Source organism: Fukomys damarensis, unplaced genomic scaffold (assembly GCF_012274545.1).
Source record: "Fukomys damarensis isolate Sample0158 unplaced genomic scaffold, DMR_v1.0_HiC HiC_scaffold_25, whole genome shotgun sequence".
Taxonomy (NCBI): domain Eukaryota; kingdom Metazoa; phylum Chordata; class Mammalia; order Rodentia; family Bathyergidae; genus Fukomys; species Fukomys damarensis.
Window position 1 is genome coordinate 33,589,567 of NW_022900937.1, and position 10,111 is coordinate 33,599,677.

At 43.3% G+C, this 10,111-nt stretch overlaps 1 pseudogene; it reads left to right on the top strand.

The window, feature by feature from the left end:
• The first annotated feature begins 7,724 nt into the window (after positions 1 to 7,724).
• Positions 7,725 to 8,763, top strand: LOC117283353 (annotated as a pseudogene).
• The last annotated feature ends 1,348 nt before the right edge of the window (positions 8,764 to 10,111 follow it).

Sequence of the window (10,111 nt, forward strand, 5' to 3'; positions counted from 1 at the left end):
TTCCTTTTTGCAGGGGGTTTTTTTTTTTTTTTTTGCCTTGGAAAGGACACGGGCTCATTTGCAAAAATGCTCTCCAGCTCTGGGACTGATGTCACAGAAACCAGCCTTGCCTTGAAAGAAGGGGACAACGGGCATGTCTGGGGATGGGGCAACTTTTAGTCAAATTGAATTTGTGTTACTATTGATGTTTTTAAACTTTTTAAAAAATCTCTAAAAGAACAAAGAATAAATAGTAGAGATCAGAGCAGAATCAAAGCAGCCATAAACTCACCTGCCTGCTGATACAGCCCTGCGAATTTCTTTTGGAGTTTTGGCTACACAGGGACCAGAAGATTAGAACAGTGCTTTCCTGCTGTTCCGTTCAGAGATTTGGGGCGGGGGGGGGGCGGTAAGGCAAAAACATCATATTTTTTTTAAAAAATGCTAAGTCTATTTGGAAAACAAACTTAGAAATTAGCAACTGACCTTTAGCTTGAGTAGGGCCAGCCTTTTCTTAATTCTGATTTTTCTACAGATAAACAACTCAGCCAATCGATTGAGACCAAGACAGCTGTCCTTTTAGGAACCTTCTAAGTGACCGTGACTTCTACAGAACTACAGGGGACAGTGTCATCTGCCTCCCTCCCTTCTCCTGCCACAAGGAGGGGGGGAGAATTCATTCTGAAACACTGACCACATCTACCCTTCCTCCCTGCACAGAGAAAGTGGCTTTGCTCACAATTCCATGTGATTTTTGATCAAATTAAATTAGCCAGTTGGATGCTGACAGGCCACAAATCAATCCTTCAAAGATGCATGTTCGAGGTACCTCTTGGGACTGCATTCATGAAGCTAGACGGGATCTCCTGCCACGACCCTGGGAGATACACACCAATCTGCTTCTCGATGCCTCTGGTCCTCGCTTCACCAACGGGCCATGGCGCAGGGACCTGGCACCACAGCTGTGCCTCCTGACCATCAGGACAGCTGCGCACAGGGACCCACCCGAAGACAACCAGAACGTCCTTGGCCTAGGCGAGGAGGCGAAGGAAGCCACTGTCCCACAGCCTGTTAAGGTTAAGAAGTATCTTACGGTGTGCCTGTGGGGACTTTAGGGACAGCTGTGGCTAGGGGAGCCATCCAAAGCAAGAGCTGCCTCCTGGCTCTCTTTCTTAAATGTCTGTGGAATTCGTAGTCACAGCTGGTGTGTGTTTGTGTGCCTCTAATATGAGTTTATTCATTTTCACTTACCACTTAAATCAATAGTTCATTTTAATTTTTGGAAGAACTCATTAAAGCCATCTCTAGTGTCCCTTTTGTCTTCTACTTTATTAATTTTGTTTTTCTATTTATATTCTTTCTTACACTTTATTTGGAATTATTCAATTCAATTATTTACATTATTCTGTAAGACTTTATTCATTACTTACTTTTTAAAGTGTGTATTTGAGACAAAGAACATCCCTTGGCTATTTGTTTTTAGAGTTTTCACTGTTTTTTAATACAAAACATGTCACTTCTTCATGCAACTCAGCTTTAAAACTCATGTGGTTTAGAATTATTTTCACAATGAAAAATTTATATTATATATTATAGGTATAAATCTAAATTAATGTAATATAAATAAGTAAATACAGATCTCTTTCTTGGTTTTGGTTTTGATTTTTTTGAGACAAGGTCTCATTTTGTAGTTCAGGCTGGCTTTGAACTCACTATGTAGCCCTGGCTGGCCTCAGACTCTCAGCAATCCTCCTGCCTCAGGCTTCCTAGAGGTGGGATTACAGGCGGGCACCACCACACCCGGCTAATACAGATCTCTGTATATAGTATCTATAATAGATTTCTACTGTGCTTGATGGAAAGACAACAACTAAATAAAGGTATCGTGAAGAATAAAAATAAATAAATTTCACCATACCGAAAGTGCTAATCTACAGCTGTTGGTAATTATCCTCTATGCCTTTTGGATTGTTTGTTTATAGGGTGGTTTGGTTGGCTGGTGTTTTGGGGTTTTTTGAGGCAGGGTCTTGCTACAGAGTTCAGGCTGGCCTTGAACTCACTGTGTAACCCAGGTGGCCTTGAACTAACTCATGGCAATCCTCCTGCCTCAGCCTCTCAAGTGCTGGCATTACAGGTGTGTGCCACCACACCCTACTCACAGGTAGTCTTCAGACACACCTATGTACTCACACACTTACACACATGTTATATACATGTGTGAGATCATGTTAGGAAGATTACAATGTTTAAATGAATGTAAGTTTGATTACCAAATGCATGACTTTGAGTGACAAAAGTAGTTTTTCACCTTTGACTCTGGTTTTGCTTTACCATTACATAAATTACTGAGCTCTATTAAGAGTTCATGTTTAACTCAATTCATAAATAATATTTTAAATCCTCTGTTTATTGAGGAAAGAGTGCCTTTTGCATTTATTGCATTTGTGGGTGTGCAATCAAGATGAAATTTATCACTTAAATAATTTATAACTTTACCAGCTTCTTGTCGACCTCATCTATCAGTTTCTGAGCAACACTCAGCAGGGGCTTCCACGGTGACTACTGATTTTTCGATTTCTGCTTGTAATTCTGCTGAATCTTGTCATGCATCTTGAGAGGCTACAAAGTGAAGTACATACAAGTTTGTATTTAGAACAAGTTACTGGTAGATTACTTCATTGAGCATCCACTTTATCCATAATATTTCCTTAAAATATATTTAATCCTATATCAAAATACACTGATTTTATTTCTGTTAATATTTTTCTTGTATACATGTTTCTGTGATTTTATCCTCAACTTTTCAATGCAACTGTGTCTTAAGTGGTATCTCATGAGTTGCACATAGCAGGGTTGTTTTCAATATCGAGTGTTTATCTGTTTTCAGTTATTGGGATTGCTGATGCATTTCTATCACCTTATTCTGTGTTGTTTTATTATTTAATGTTAGTTCAACTTTCCTGTTGTTCATTAAGTAATTTTAATCACTATTTTTCTTCTACATGTATAGAAGTCATATACTCCATTTGATTATTTACACTACTGCTTTTTTTAAAAACTTGCATCACTTTTGTATTTTTCTAACAAAATACAAAGTTAGTCAATTTTCATACAACTCCTCCAAATAAAAATCTTATTTTCCATTATTTTCCTGGAAATTCCCCCTCTTAAATTCCATGCTATTACTATTAAGTATTTTCAATCCATCAGCCTTTAAAATTATGAAAAAATATGATTATTTTTTTATACCAACATGATTTGCTTATTTCTTTATTGCCTGGCCTCTCCCTACCACTTCTTCTGCCTAGGTTTGTTTTTCTTCTTCTGGAGTACATCCTTTAGTAGTTCTTTTTCTTTCTTTGATTGAGGACATATGCGTGTGTACATGTCTGGACATTGCCCTCATGTTGGATGAGTAAAATACCCCGTGTTCTTTACTAGCAAAGATACAACATTGTCTACCACCTGTGGTTCTGTTGCTGGTGATGGGGAAGGGCTTTCATTGTCCATATTCCTTTCTAGCTTTCCCAGAGTTCCCTCTTCCTCCCCGCTCTCAACTCCTAGGATTCTCTTTGCCCTGCTTCTGCAGTGTTTGTAGTTGCAAGCACTTCTGCTCATCCTTCTAGGACTCCAGTGCTTCTTTCCCATGAGGATGTGAGAGCCAGGTTCACAGCCACCCTCATCTCTTCTCTGTTCACACCAACCCTGAACACACACACTTTCTACACACCCCTGCAACAGGAAGGGGGCAATGTGGTGAAGTTCCAGGGCTTCTCTGAGTCCTTTTTTTTCCTGGCATTCCTTCAGGGCAGAATGGGCAGCCTCAGTAGTGCCCTGCAGAGAAGCACCAGGTTCCACTCCAAGTCTCCATCATCCCCTTCCAGGTGGGCAACTGTGGGCCAATGTTTCATGGCTGGCAGTAAATGTTTCCCAGTTTTGTTTCCTCCTTGTGTTCATTTGGTGTTGGAGTGTAATTCTAAAATTTAGCTCCTCTCTATTATCTTCAATTTAAAATCCCCCTGTGTGACCTCTGTGGTTAAAAAAGAATCCTGTATATTTTCTGTCTTGAACTCCTGTGCTAAGATCCTCCTGGGGACAGATGCCAAAGCCCATTATCTTTAAATCTTTCCCTGCTGACCTCATTTCAGAACCTTAAATAGATCAGACACTTGAAGAATGCCATTACCCCACTGGATAGCTTTCTTAGGACCGAGAAATGTTCTTCTATGGGTCTGTGGTGGGTGAAGCAGACAACAAGGGTGCCACTTGCCCACGAGGTGCATGTGAAATGTAAAACTATGCTCAGAAAGAGGAGAGTGGAGGCCACTGAACCACTTCAGTCCAGCGACTTCCCACCAGGTTCCCTTGCCCATGGGACAGTTCTTATCCTGAGTCTTTACCCAGAGGAAGCAAAAAGAAATCATCTTGATTCATGCCACTTAGTAACAACCCCAGCAGTGGTTCTGTTCCCAGCTGAGCTGTGCAGGATTAGACTAAGTAATTTAAAGGGCATCGTTGCAGTGTAATGTGAGGAGAGGTCTGTTGAATCTGTGGCTGACCTGTTCAAAATGGGAAGGCAGGTCACTCAGATCTGTCTTACAAATCCAAATACTTCACACTGGTAAGATAAAAGAGTCTATAATATGTTTTGGTTTTTTTATAAAAGCAATGTGTAAATGCTCTCTCTCTCTCTCTCTCTCTCTCTGAAACTTTAACATAAGAAGGAGGTCCAGGATAAAAAAAATTAACTGGAATAAATCGTGCCTTTATACTTTATGCCAGGAGTGGCCCCAGGTCTCAGTCTGTCTTCTCACATGCTAATGGCCAAGGGACTCCCTCGTTGCTGGAACTGATGGCTCTCCAACTCATTTCCCCAAATGTTCATCTTAGACTCACAGTGTGGCATAGCATTAAATATGTGTGTGATTACCACACATTGCAATTAACTTTGTTGTGAACACTGGCAGCCCCCCTTGGGATAATTCAGGCATAGAGGTTGAGGAATCACTTCTCAAGACCCTGACATTCTCCAGAAAGCCGTGATGCGCATCTGAATGCAGTGCAAATCAGCTCAGCTCTGGTGTCAGGAAAAGCCAGTCTGTGGCATGGTGAAGTCTGCCCCTGAGTGCAGACCACCTTGTGTGTAGTGCTTAGAGCCTAGGAGGCTTCACAGGGTTCTGATACCCCTGTCTAAGCAGCAGAGGTGGAGGGGTGGGGAATACAGATCAAGGTGGGGAAACAAAAAGGCAGGTGATGAAAGCGAGCCTGTTATTTCAGCCTCAGGCAAAAAGTAGGAAGCCCAGTTTCTCACCCGAAGATGCTAAAGCTTCTGCCTGAGTTGAGCAATCTCACTAAACATACAAATAAAGAGAAGCAGTTTATATCCAACATTCATAAATAATTATTCTTCACGGTAGACACTGGCCTAGGTCCTGGGTGGAGAGAGTGATTGGGGAAAATGTAAATAAGCTCTGCTCCTCATCCCAAAGGAGCCCGCTGCTGCACACATGTATAATTCAAGGCAGATCAGCCAAGGAGAAAGAGGAGGAACCATGCATGCCAGCTGGAGACAGGAGGGGAAATAGGCATTGAATCTGATCTTCAAGAAATGGAGAGGATTTCAAGTCCCATGCAGCCAGAGAGCAGAGGCTGCAGGACAGAGTGGCATAGCCAGCCTGGAAACTTTGAGAAGAGGAGGTGGCTCCTGGAACACAGGGTGACCCAAAAGGTCCAGGAGGTCAGTGGCCTGAACAATAAGCAGGACGGAGAGGGCTCAGTGAGGGACAGACTGCCCTAACACTGCCAGACACATCACATTCACTTCCTACAACTGTGCCCACACACACAGGAGATACACACTCAGAATAAGTACACTCACAAAGCCACACACTCACACACATGCAAACTGATATATACAAACTCACATGCATGCATGATAATGCTCATGCACACACATGGATGCATGTAGTCACATGCACAGACCTGCATCCATGATAATATGCATGCATGTGACACAGATATATACTCATGTGTGCACACATTTGTGGCAATGCACACCAATTTATACTCACGCATGCACAGGTAAGAATACTCCTGAGCACAGAGACACATAGATGTGCACTCATTTGTGCACACACGAGGATGCCCATGCATGCGTTACACACAGATGTAGACATGTGCATAGGTGTGCCCACTCACACATGTAAGAATGCTCACACACATGTGTACACAGAAGTACACTCACCAGTGCACACATAAACATGTGCAAGAATGCATACATATTCTTGTGCACACGCTCAGGCTCAGGCTCACCCCTCTCATGCACATACCCATGCCTACACACGCCCTATACTTTCACCAGGCGCACAGTTGCACATATATTTGCACACATGTATGCTTACACTTGCATGCACATGTATGTGCATAAATGACCATGCCCCCACACGCACACATTTGCACTCACACATATGCACACACTAGTGTGTGCACACACTCACAAACTCACACATGCACACCCTCACAGTGCTACACCGACAGGCCTGTGTACACACCTCCTTCAGCTGGGGAGAGCCCTGCAGGCAGAGGAGTCCTGGTGGTCCAGCAAGCCCATAATCTGGCCCAGCTGGAAGAAGCAAGGGCCCTTTGGGAATGATACAGAAATGCTGCTGGTGGAGGTGGAAATGAAAATCCTGGGCATCCTGATGCCAGTCTTGGGTAGAACTTGAGCCAGGTCTGCTCTGGCGGAGACCTGGGAAGGGGGCAGCCAGCAGCCAGAATGCACACCCAAGCACACACTCCTCTCCCCGTAGGGGCTCAGTACACACCCAGCCCAAAGCTGCAGAGGCTGGAGCTCACACCAGGTGGTGGGGTCCATGAGTCACAGAGCACCTAAGAGAGGGACACACAGCCAGGGGGAGCCCTTGGCTCCCAGATCCCCAGTGTCAGCCGGGCTAACCCCACCCCCACGCCAGAGTCCCTGTGACACCATCCCACATCTGCTCTGTGTGGTTGGATTTAACTCTAGGGGCCCCTGTGGATGGTAGCAGGGCTGCCAGGGTCCCGCAGTCCTAGACCTTTGAACAGATGACAGCCACGGAGGACACCGTGTGCCTGTCCCCTCCCCTCCTCAGGCATACAAAGCACACCCACACGCTCAAGAGCAGAAAGCACAAACCACCGCGATGCAAATTATTTCAGACAACCAGATAATGAAAAGAGGGAAAAATATGAGAAAAGGAAAATACAAGTCAGTCTTGTGAAAAGGGTAAAAAAAAAAAACTCTGTCAAACTAAACGGAGAAGTATATTAAAAGATATTAAATAAGGTCCATGCCCATAAGGCAAGAATGTTTCCCATTTAAAAATATTATCATAATTTACCACATTAATATATTGAAAGAAGAAATTTACAATTATCTTCAATGCAAATATAATTGGTAAACTTCAAAACCCATTAGTAAATTTTTTAAATTAATAATTAAAGAGAAAGAGAGAGGAGAGAGAGAGAGAGACCTTCTTTAATGGGAAAATATACCAATTAATAGCCCAGGCCAACATATTTAATATTGAATTCTCAAAGAGGAAGAGGAAAAAAGGCCTAATGGATTGTTTTCTTATTTGGGAGCAGCCTTAAATAGGAGGTTGTAATCAGCCTGTTGGCAAAAGACATGAAGAACTGGGGAGGAGAGCCCTAAGCTGACATTAGGCAAATACAGAATGGTTCTCAATTCAGAACCTTGAAAGAACATGAAGGACCACATCAGAGCTCGCAAAAGAGCTCAGCCGACCAAGAGCTGTGAGGTCGGGGCCCAGGTCAGCCCAGCCTCCCCATTCCACCGCCCACAGCAAATAGAAGGGGTGACTTTTAAAAGGTACCACATTGTTCTCAGAAACTGACCTGAACATGTAAAAAGGCCCCAGAAATCACATGACTTTTAATTGAACCATCAAAATGTACATGATATGTTCAAAGAATACAATATAGTGTTTAATTTTAAAAATTATGACAGCAAAAGACACATTGCCATGAATCCCCTCAGATTCCTCCCCTCACTTTGCACTCGTCCCATCGTCCTCACCACTTCCTGCAGCAGCTCTGGAGTCCTCTCTCCTGAGGGTCTTTACCAGGTGTGATAAAAAATACAGTGATGGCTGCTGCAGAGCTCCATCCAATGGGAAGGCAACCAGTAAAACGTGATGCTCTCTGGAGGGGAAAGGGAAAGGAAAGAGAGGAATGGAATTAACATGAGAAAATGAAAAAATGGAAACAAAGTCTTCTTAAATACAGAGAGGTGGGCTTGCTGTTGAGTGTGAGCCTAGAGAAAGTTCAAATAATGGTAGAAGAGGAAGAACATTCAAGATGATGCCTCAAAAGATCAAGAGAATGTGCATTCAGAGCCGAACAGAAGCACTGAGTTGATTATACATAGAGGGAAGTCCAAGGGTGTGAATGAAGGTGCAGACTGGGGACAGGTTTGGAAGCATCTTGGCTAAGTTTTGAAAAACTTGATTGTGCCTCACCAGATCTTTGGCCAGAAAAACAGCCAGGTGTTGCTGAATTTGCAGCTTCCTTCACAAGTCCTATTACTGGTTCTCCCCCAAGTGGATGGCTCGAATAGAACGTGAGGACGCTGAAGTGTTAAAAGAACTGGGGAACCTCGTGATGGCTACTTTGATGGAGAAGATACGAGGCTTACAGAACCTGGCCTGTCAGCTGGGGCTGGAGAAGTCCTGAGAGGTGACACGAGGGCAGTTCCTCAGCATTCTAGAGAAGCCCAAGAAGTAGCAGCTGCCTGTGCACAGGGACTGTAACCCCAATCCTGGCACTCTGTACCTCTGACGACATTTGGTAGCAAGAGAAGAATCTGCTCTACCCAAGGATCATTGCTGTTATTAAATCAACCTCTTCACCTTGAATATTGGTAACACCAGAGGTCCTATTGTTCTTAAAGGTCAAAGTTGTGCTTTCTCATTTCCAAGTGATCCGGGAGCCCCAGGTTCTTCACATGTATAATTTGATTCTGCACACACATATACACACACATGTACACATGAACATGTATGATTTGATATTGCGATGGCAAAGTCAATGGTGACATGTTGACTGGGTGGGTTCTTTTGAGATGTACTTGATCTCTTAGGAAGTATTTATGACCCAAGGAGATAAAAGACCTGTTAGATTCGGGACCAGACCATGCATCCTAAGCTGCAAACTCTCCAGTCTGTAGCGAGGTCCAAGAGTCTCCAGCTGCAGAAACCAGAATCTTCTCAAAATATCTGCTTTGAAAATCTTACCCTTCTCACGACAGACCCACCCTCAATGCCATTCACTTCCCCACCTCCCAGCCCACCTTCCCAGTCTGACTGTAGGCCAGGAGATCCCTCAGTAGCTCGAAGAGCAAAAGGCCCCTGCTAATTACAGTGAATTATCTGTTACAGATTTAAGTGAAAGAGTCAGTATGGCCTGACAGGGAAAGGGCACAGAATCCCTAATTAACCCAGTGTGTGCTATGGGAGGGAGACAATGTTCTGTTCCCCATCCCCATCACAGCATGTATGAGATCCTTAACCCATATGGCAGAAACACACACACACGTACACATGCACATGTATGTAAAAGAGAAAGAGAATTTCCTGACCTACATACAACTTTTCATGGAGTTCTTCCCCAGTTATGTGGGAAACCTGAAAAGCTAGGGCCAGGAATATAGCTCAGTGGCACTGTGCCTGCCCCACAAGGGCAAGGTCCTGAGTTTGATCCCCAGTATTAAAAAAAAAAAAATCCTGGAATATATGTTCTCTCATGCTTTGGGAAGTACATAAAGCTTCATATCCCTGCGGGGATAGTCCAGTGATGTTGGGGAACAAGAAATTTGTAGCTAATTTGTGGTCTGCTGGGCTAGTTTAACCACTGATTGTTCAACCATTTTCTTTTTTTTTTTTTTTATTGAGTTTATTGGTACATTTAGGGATACAGTACAGTTACATTCATTGTTGGGATCATGTACCTTTACATGGCAAGTCTTGATTCTCATTTTTTTCCCCTTACCTCTGCCCTCCCTTCACCCCCTCCTCCCCTCCCCATCTACAAACACTTTATTTTCATCTTTTCATTCTCTCACATTTTTTTCTTT